Here is a 10728-nt window from a genome sequence, read left to right as displayed (position 1 = left end):
CACCTCCAAACACCCGGGCAACGCCGGCTACCCAGGATAGTTTTAAATTAATTTATGGCCAAATGTAGACATAGACATCTATTTAAGATCACATATCTCTGAATTCAAAATCTGTATTTCCACTCTGAACATCATTGGTTGGAATTTATGTTCCTGGTGTCAACCCAACGAAGAAATATTATATGAATGCCTGCAGGATAGTTTTAGGTTAGACATATTTAGATTTGTTTAGCTATAATGTAATTGAGAATTGCAGATAGGTAGATAACTAGATAGATGTATGAGATTGATATGAGTATAAGTAATATCTAGATATAATACTTTATCTAACGGGTTGTGCGACAAATTTGCTGTCACATGTATATACATATAAACATGTGTTTAATTGCATGGAGGTAGGTTTATGTGGTTCGATGTACATGTACGTAGACATATATATATATATATATATATATATATATATATATATATATGGTTAAATGCATATGTATCTGTGGGTGTGTATGTATATGCATACAATAAAATTGAGAATATAAGGTTTTAATTAAAAGTTATTTTCTTTACTTTTCCTGTTGTCTTTAAATAATGGTAAGACTGATTTTTTAAGGTTTTGACCTTTTTGCCAGAACTCATAAAATACTATAGGGTAGAAGGAAAAAAGTGTCGTCTTAAAGAAAACAACACTACAGTTTTATTTTTAAACTGTTATTGAAAAAATAAATGAATTCTGTTAACTTGATTATGTAGTAGATATGATATCTATTCAATGAAGCTGCCTTCAGCCTTAATGACTGGGTCCGGTATTGGGAGCATGCCTTTTCCACAAGCGCCGGCGAATACTCGGCGAATACTCGGCAGTTGGTGGTGATCAGGCTTGCTTTGGTGTTGTAGGAGGTCATGTTGGTGATGTTCTCGACGTATGACCAAACAAAGTAGGCCAGAAGTTTTTTTAAAATTAAATTTATAACATTATATAATCAATTGTCAATGCTGCACGATTTTAAGTTATAAATTTATTATATTTCTTACTAGAATATCTGGTCGTTTTATTTTCCAGCGTTAACAGCTAAGCTTTTACTTTTCCATTTTGAAGCTTAACCATATTACTTTTAATGCTTGCATTTTTCTATTGTAATATATATATATATATATATATATATATATATATATATATATATATATATATATATATATATAAATGTGAACGTGTTTGTGTATCTATGTGTCTGTGTGCGTGTGTGTATGTTTGCACATTTCCCTACGCAATAACTTTGTCAATTTTCAGTCAAAAGACTCGAAATTTGATACACAGGGTACTCAGATTTGGAAAAATGTTTGTGATCGGTTTTCGGCCAGAAATTTGGCTGTTAAGGGGTCAAACTTCAACGATTTGATTTTTGAGAACTCTACTAAACTCCTCCGACAATTTTGGGTCTAAATACTTGAAAATTTAGATATAGGTTTCTTGGACATGGATCCAACTTAATAACTTGATTTGATCTCAAAACAATAAATTTTAAGGGGTCATAATAGGGGGTCAAAGTTTTAAAAAAATTGGACCTCTGCGGTTTCTACCAAATTACTCAGACAATTTCTGGTCTAAACATTTGAAATTTTACATATAGGGGATTCAGAGATAGCACAAGCTTTTTCATTCGTTTGGATCGAAAATTGTCAGTTACCAATAAACAAATGTGTGTATGTATGTATGTTTGCATGTGTGCCTAAAACTTTCGATAAAGATGACGGATTTTACCAAGGTCAGTATCGTTTTAAAGTTCGACCTTTCATACTACAAATATGGAAACATTGGCTAAAAACATTAATATCTTCACCTTCAACTAGGCACTTTTCTACAGGGGGAGGGGTCGCTTTTCTCGCCGATAATTATCGTCTTCTTTCGATTGTCTAGTCTTAATTTAAACATAAGTCACTTCAGGTTTTGCGGTGGTTGTAACCGCAAAGACATCAGGTTTTTTTTCCCGTTCTCTTCCTCCTTCACGGTACGGGTTCGAGTCTGCCTTTCTACTACCACTTTGTTTTTGCTCAAGATACACATCCAAACACCTGGGCAACTCCGGGCTGAAATGCTAGTATACATACATACATACATACATACATACATACATACATATATATATATATGCATATATATATATATATATATATATATATATATATTACTACTTTGGTTAATCACATAAATTAATATACGAAGATATAATTTGATGCGCAACTTTTCAGTATTTACTTCAACAGTATTTACTTAATACATAGGTAGAGCTAGGTAGTGATTTATGAAAATATAAATGGAAATCAAGCTACACAGAATATTCCACGTTTCATTCTCTTGAGAATTCATCAGGTATCTTACGAATTCTCATAAGAATGAAACACGGAATATACTGTGTAGCTTTATTGGCATATATTTTAATAACTTATTGTATATATATACTAGCAAAAGTACCCGTCGTTGACTGGGTTAAAAAATAGCCTACAGAAAATGGACTCTGATTTATGAAAGTATCATAATTTATGAAAAGGAAGGATTGTAAATTTGGGTTGAATTTGGGGGTATCAAAACCAAAGCAAAATATGATGAAAGTAAAAATAAAATAGATAAAACCCATAATTTATTATACCATGCCTGTTCACACTGAAACATTATCACAATATTCTGTGGATCTATATTAAAAATATCTTGTTAAAATTTGTGACATATTTCCATTATATGGAGGTCAGGTGCGAACAAACACCCCATAATTTTATTATACTATATTTTTTCAAACTGAAACATAATTATCAAAATATACTTACGCAGATAGATATGAAATGTCTTTATTAAAGTTTGTGCCTATTTCCATTCTATGGAGGCCGGGCGTGAACGCAGACGCCAAAATTGTATTATACCATCCCTATTTAAGTTAAAACATACTTATCAAAGTATTCTTATGTACATCTATATCAAAAACACTTGTAAATGTTTTTTTTTTAATTTTTAAAGTTTTTATTTCAATACTTTGTGGACCAGGCGCGAACGCTGACCTCACAATTTTAATGAACCACCGTTTTGCCAGATCAAACATACCCATTTCTGTGTCTGGATACGTCTTCTATCATAATACGTAATCAGTTTTTTAAAATAGTCAGTACTATAGGAGCCTATTCGTGACCAGACACACACACATTCAGCTTTATATATATATATATATATATATATATATATATATATATATATATATATATATATATATATAAATTACAATTAAATTTACCAAAATGATCCAAGATGGTAAAACTAAAGTATATTATAAATATTAAAGAATTAATATTTATAAATTAATCTTAACCAGATGTAAAAGCTCGATAAAACTAAATAGGAGATAGAGCTTATAATTTCAAATTCAAATTGGAAATTCAATTAACTTTCTTGGAGTTATATGTTTGGATTTTACCGTCATTGGATTATTTACCTTTCACCAGACTATCCATTCACGTGTAATCCCCTTTTTCTTCACAATATTCCCTCTGCTTCACTTTTTGTTATCAAGTAAGATCTTTGATTTACTTGCAGTTTCATTAAATACTTTTGTATGCAAAATCCGATCCCGCATTTTACTAATTCCTACCCTCTGATGAGATAGAAAGTATTTCTTCGAAACTCCGCGGATTAAAGACTATCCACTTATCAAGTGTTTCCTTTTCAGATTAAATATGTTTTTAACTCTTTTTCAAAGTATTTTAACATGTTTTATATGTATGCGTATAGTTGTATGTGTACATGAATGTATTTATATATGTGTTCGTATTGTGTATAAGTGTATATATATATATATATATATATATATATATATATACATATATGTGTGTGTGTGCGTGTGTGTGTCCATATACGGATACGAGTATAATGTATGTTCGTGGGTATGTATGTATGAAGACGTTTCGGAGATGTGTCAATGCATATGAATATGAGGGCGTGTGAACATACAGATACATTCCAGGCAGTGTGTATGCGTATATATGTATATACACATATGCATGTATTTATACATGTGCGTGTATGTGTATATATTTATTTTTCTTCTTCAATATTATTTTCCTTGCAAACATGATTTCTGCGGACGATGAATGTATTTGGGTTAAACGTTATTTTGTACACTTGCACAAAGCGTTGTACCACACTATCTGTCGGCGTGCATTGTGCCTTTCTAAAAGACCTCTTTAAAAAACCGTCGTTCCTAAATATTCATGCGACAATTTAAAGTTTTACAACACTTGTTTTAGCGGTCGGCCAAGAAATAATCCATCAGGAATAATAATAAAAAAAAATCATATTTCTTATTATAGCGTCAACATTCGTTTGCAGTTATAATTTCAACTGAAGCAGCTTAAAATATTTTAACTAGAGTACTCAATGTTGTCGGTAAACCTTGGAGTATGGGAATAATTAACATTTATATTGTCAGCAAGGACCCGTGGCACAGTGGTTAGAGTACTAGGAAAATCAATTGTAAAAAGTGATATTCCCCTGAAGGTTGAAGATCCAATCCTCAGTGTGGGCGACCGAAAAATACAATTTTAAATTACTCAGGATTTCTATCCAGTCATGGCTGATGGAACGAGAACATGCTACACCCATGAAGTAAATAAAGAATTCTGTTTGAAATTCCACCCAAATCCCCGAGTTCGACAGAAACATTCTCGAGTTCAACAAAATATACCCGAAGAAGGTCGAAAATTACATCGACCGCAATCTTGTGAACAGGCAGAGGGATGCAACATTTCGTCGATAGGACAGAGGCTGAAGCTTAATTAAGGACCCATCAGATTAGCGACTATTTTTTTTTAACCATGTCTAAGAGCGAGAGACTAGTAGTAGATGCACCAGCCCAAATATGACAACAATACTTCATACATAGGCGAATGGTGGCCTTATAGAAGTACAGGATACGTTCGGGCATTAGTAACTTTCCAGCACGGTAGATAGATTCTTCCCAGCGATCCTACCAATATTCTCAATGTAATTGTTCCAACTCATGTTTCCCATGAACGTTAGGCCGAGGAGTTTAAAAGATGTACTTTCAGATAAAGAGTCATTGGCCATTGCTATTGGCGGTGGAGAAGGTTTCTTATAATTATTGAAGGAAACAAGTTTAATCTTGGCAGCATTTAATGTGACCATCAATTTTTGTCCCCATTCCACTACAGATCGGAGGTCATCCTCTAGTGTTTCTGCCATTTCTTTAGATATGTGTTCATTTGTTTTCCTGTAGTGTCTGTTATAGAGCGTAGTGCCATCAGCATATATACCCATCTCAGAGACAATTTTGTCAGGGTGGTCATTTATGAATATTAGGAATAATAGAGATCCAAGGATTGACCCTTGAGGTACTCCCGCATTTATATCATATTGTTTAGATGTACGACCGCCGAGGACTACCTGGATTTTTCTCTTATCTAAATAGAATTTAATCCTGTTAAGTATTTTTTCCAGTGATACCGTATGATCTGATTTTCTTGAGAAGACCTTCATGCCATAACCTGTCAGAAGCCTTAGATATATCTAGAGCTACCGCTCTACCCTTCCCCGCTTTGTCCAGTGAATGGTATATACGTTCAGAGATTATAGTTAGGATGTCTGCTGTGGAACGGGCTTGCGTAAATTCATATTGTTGGTCAGTCAGAAGTTTAGCATCTGTAAGGTGATGGACTAGAGCTTGGTTATTTATGGACTCAAATATTTTGGCGAAAAGTGGAGCGATAATTTATTGAAACCTGATAGTTCTCTCCACCCTGTGTGGTGGGAATAAAGTTTACAGGCTAGTTAAATGATCGCGTTTCCGGTACTTCTTTTGAGGGTGGGGGAGTCTCTGTCGAAATAAGGGATGATAAAATATGACATTCTTATCTCCATTATTTATTTTTCTAGTTTCATTTTATTCTTTCTTCGGGGATGATTTTATTTTTAATTTAATTTTTTGATTGCGAGATTCATTTGAAGTCCCAATCATGGCATGTTAAAATAGAAACGTTGATTGACTCGGGTAGACTCCTTATAATGTGTCTATAATTTTATTATAAACACGTTATTCATATATTTAGCGTTTTTGAAAAAAAAGATTTTTATTTTATGCTATCGACATACGAACCTGCTTTTTTTTCGTATCATATATATACGGCACAATCACGTTGACACGCCGCTTCCAGCCAGATTACCGAAGTTAAGCAACGTTGAATCTGGCCAGTATCAGATGGGTGACCAATTTGGGGAGACTATGCGTTGTATATACCGCGCCGAGTCGTAGAAGTTTCCAGGTTGGTATCTGGGGACGCGTTAATTTACTGAGAGCGATGCACCCCCAGTTTTCATTGTAGTGCAGGGTATCACGATTAATACCAGTCGATAGATTTGAACCAGGCAACACAAGCAATATCTGGCTTGATTAGCAAAGACCGCGTCCATGCGGCTACTATTAACCGCGTGAAATAACGCTGCATTTAAACATTTTTATTTAAACATGTTTTTTTCTTACTTCAGTCGGAGTGATCTAATCGTTATACGATGATCTATGCATAAGAGCTAAATTGACCGACTTAATTTAACTGAAAGTGCTCAACGATAAGAAACAAGTTTCTTAAAAGGGCTAATATATATATATATATATATATATATATATATATATATATATATATATAAGGTTGAGTATAAAATTGGTACAATATAAAATATGACCGAGCACATTGAAACATTTTATTCTTCAATACATTTTATTCTTCAATATTTTCTAGTTTAAAAGCTAGTATGCTTTACAATCTATGTTATTGGCTACATTCTTGACTATGTTCCTGAGAGAAGCAGTGAATCTTTGTTTTACATATTAATCAACATTACGTGTGCCTAAAATCCTGTTAAGATCTGAATTTAACTGCAGTCTTGAAATAATTCATAAATCTCATGATGGGTCTAACCAAACAACTGTGTACTTTTACTATATAAGCAACCACCTCCATCAATCATTTCGTATAAACAATATCATCGGAGAATTGTCCGTGCGCTTCATTTCAAAATTATATAATGCTGCTAAAGAAATAATATACATAAATTGTTTTAAGATAGAAATTGAATTGAAAACTTTCTGGACATTATATATATATAAAAAAAAATGACATTAGAAAAATATATAGACACAAAAAAATATATTTTCGAAACAATGTACGAATACACATTTCATCTAGACACACACACACACACACACACACACACACACACACACACACACACACACACACACACACACACACACACACACACACACACACACATATATATAATGTGTGTGATTGTGTACACACGTATAAAACAAACAATATATATATATATATATATATATATATATATATATATATACATATGTACGTATAATCCACTATTAATATAAAGAAACAATATAGAAATAAATAGCTTCAAGTTATATTAAAACCAAAAACTGAAAAAATAACAGCCATGAAAATAAATCGACAAAATAAAACTGAAGAAATTTGAATATCCGAAACTCATACGTGAAACAAACTCGTTTAAAAACAAACTCTCCTGAGGCAAGGAAGATGCGTTTCTTTTATGACTACATTTGATCTGATAAATTCCAAATTCTAAAGTTATTTTTTTTCTATCACATATATTTTTTTTTACCTTTCGCGTATATTGTTTATTTTAAAGCATATATTCATAACATAATGTGCTTATTCAAGTTTATATTGGTAGATTCTGTGTATTTCAGACAGTCTAATACCATTGTTTATATGTAGCAGCTCACAAAAATCATTAGAATAAAATAAACATTGTCACATTTTATAGGTTAACTAGCTTGCAGCCCGCCGTTGCCCGGTCGTACAATACGCTTAAACACGATATTTTAATTTATGCAAATTGCGTATGTATTATTACAGAATCAATCCTCTATCGATTATTTTATATGATGGGGAATAATTTGCACGGTTTACTAATTCACACACAAAAAAATAAAAATGATAAAAAAATAATAATGATAATGTCGTTCATCAAATTCCGTCTGTGTTTGTTTACAATATCACGTCAGCTGATATTTGGGCTTGACGATGAATGACCTGGAAAGTCACTTCTAATTAATGTTTAGTTTAAAAATATGCAAACGAAGAAATGATTTGCGGCTATTTTAAATGGTATCTCTTCTTTTATCGTAAATCGAACTCATTAATAAGAAAAAAAATTAAAACAAAATGGTAGGGTACACCAAGGATTTAACAGGGAGATCATTCGGTTTTTAGTCGAATGATCTACCACTAACCTATATCTCCAGATTATAATAAATCTGTTTTTTCTTTTCTTTTTTATAAGAAGAAATGATTTGCTGAAATTTTATTATCTCCCTCGCCGGTGTAGCGTAAAATAATCCCCTGTAAAAATTATTCTTTTTATCTATAAGAGAGAAAAGCTATTTTCAAGATCGGATTTGTGTGTGTGAGTTTATTATCTACGGACTTGAAAATGGCTTGGCCGATTTTTATGAAATTTAACACGAATTCAATTTATATACATGACAGTGTCTTTAGATAGGTTTTATATTGGAATATCTTAAATAAGTATCAATAATCGAATTAATCTGATGAAAGAAGGGACAAGCAATTTTAACCAAAGTTAACACCTTACACAGCCTAACATCACAAGCTCATTTGAAAAGTTTTATTGCCACACAGGCAGAAAGTCCAGGTATATAAAATCAACAGTAGGCTCTTTGATATCACAGGGACGCGTTCGAAATGAATATTTCTGTTCAATTAAACCATGATACTTGACTTTTGCAATTTAAATTTTAAATCAAACCACTTTATATATAAAATTATAAAATAAACAGAAGGTTCTCTACAGTGCAATGTAATATATTGTGAACTAAGTTATTGTGGAGAGGCATGTAAATCTTCTTCTGGGTGCACCGCGATAGGTCCTTAACTAGAGCAGGCAATCAGTCAATTTGATTAAAAAATGGGCAATTTCACCGATTTTTATGAAACTACATGTATGGGAGTGTGAAACATTCGTTGATTATTATTCAATCCCGGGCAACGTCGTGTGTCCATGCTAGTAAATCTATATGAATAAGTTCATATGAATAAATTTGTACGGATAAGTTTATTTGACTAAGTCTATATGAAGAAATTTATATGAAAAAGTTTATATGAAAAAGTTTATATGAAAAAGCCTATAAGAATAAGTCTACAAGAATAAGTTTATATAGAGAAGTCAATATGAAGTTTTTATGAATAAGTCAAATTGTCGATATGAGAATGGAAAGGATGAATAAAAATAATAATATAAACAGTATTTTCCCAAATAAACTTGGATTTAAAATACCGTTAAAATTTCGGAATATTCTATTATGAGTTAACAAAAGAGAGTTAAAATTGCGTAGCCGTCATGGCGAAAGTATGTTGCAGAGAAACGGGTTAGATCCTGGCTTATGAGTGTACACCACCAAAGTAATTAGACATCTTGTGTTCGAGATTCCCGCCTACAAGAACGGTTCTAAAAATTGCAGTTCATCATCTCGATGTTCACTCCTATGTCTGGCTGAAAAAGAAGCAAATAATAGCAATTTTTATCTAAATTCTATTCTATTATTAGAGTTATAAGAAGAAAAAAAACCCACAGAAGACGAGAAACGTAAATAATGACGGAGCAACTTACGACATAATTGTTATGTAATCGCCGGGCAACGCCAGCTAGAAAGAATTATTCCTCTCTCTCTCTCTCTCTCTCTCTCTCTCTCTCTCTCTATATATATATATATATATATATATATATATATATATATATATATTTAAAGTGATGGTTGTGTAGTTCTAACGAGAGAAAAAATGTATATTTAAAAGAGTGTAGCCATCAACAATTGTGGCTTTTTTTTAAAGGTTTTCATCATATTTTTATTAAAAATATGATGAAAACCTTTAAAAAAAAACCCACAATTGTTGATGGCTACACTCTTTTAAATATATATATATATATATATATATATATATATATATATATGTGTGTGTGTGTGTGTGTGTGTGTGTGTGTGTGTGTGTATTGCGGGATAACAAAGGTGAATCCTGGGAAACGATAGTCAAGCAAGCCTTGCAGGTGCAGAAAGAGTCAAAGGATCATGCTGTGACATGAATCAAACTCTGTCACCGATCTAGTTGCACCGGAAGGTATGCAGATGTGGTTCCGGTTTTGAGTAACTTGATTTATTTTAGTTGAATTGGGTTCAGATCATCGAAGAGACAAGATGTGTTCAAGCAAGTCTCCCTATAAAAAAGATCGCCATTCACTCCAGTCTGCTGTAACGAAAACGCCTGGGAGTGAATAAAAATATTTATAAAACAACCATTCATCTGGGGTGCAGATCTTGCATGCGCCTTTGATTGTAACATAACCAGCTTCACTCAATACGTTGGCGAATCCTTCCGGGAGAGGGTACCAGCAAAAGACAGGTGTTTCGTCATGCATATTCGTATTATATGTTCTGACACACGCACACACCCACATCAAGAGATAAAAGAGCAGCCGTTTAAATAGACATTAACTAGACGCTCACGGGCTTGATAAAAAGAGTTAAACAAGACAGTTAAATAAAACACACAGCTAAAGAAGTTAGAGAACACACAAACAAGTTCATAAGAACAGACCCTTCATTACATAATATAACAATG

The sequence above is a fragment of the Euprymna scolopes genome, chromosome 18 (assembly GCF_053919585.1).
Source record: "Euprymna scolopes isolate OS-2025 chromosome 18, ASM5391958v1, whole genome shotgun sequence".
Lineage (NCBI taxonomy): Eukaryota > Metazoa > Mollusca > Cephalopoda > Sepiida > Sepiolidae > Euprymna > Euprymna scolopes.
This window is presented reverse-complemented; position numbering follows the sequence as displayed.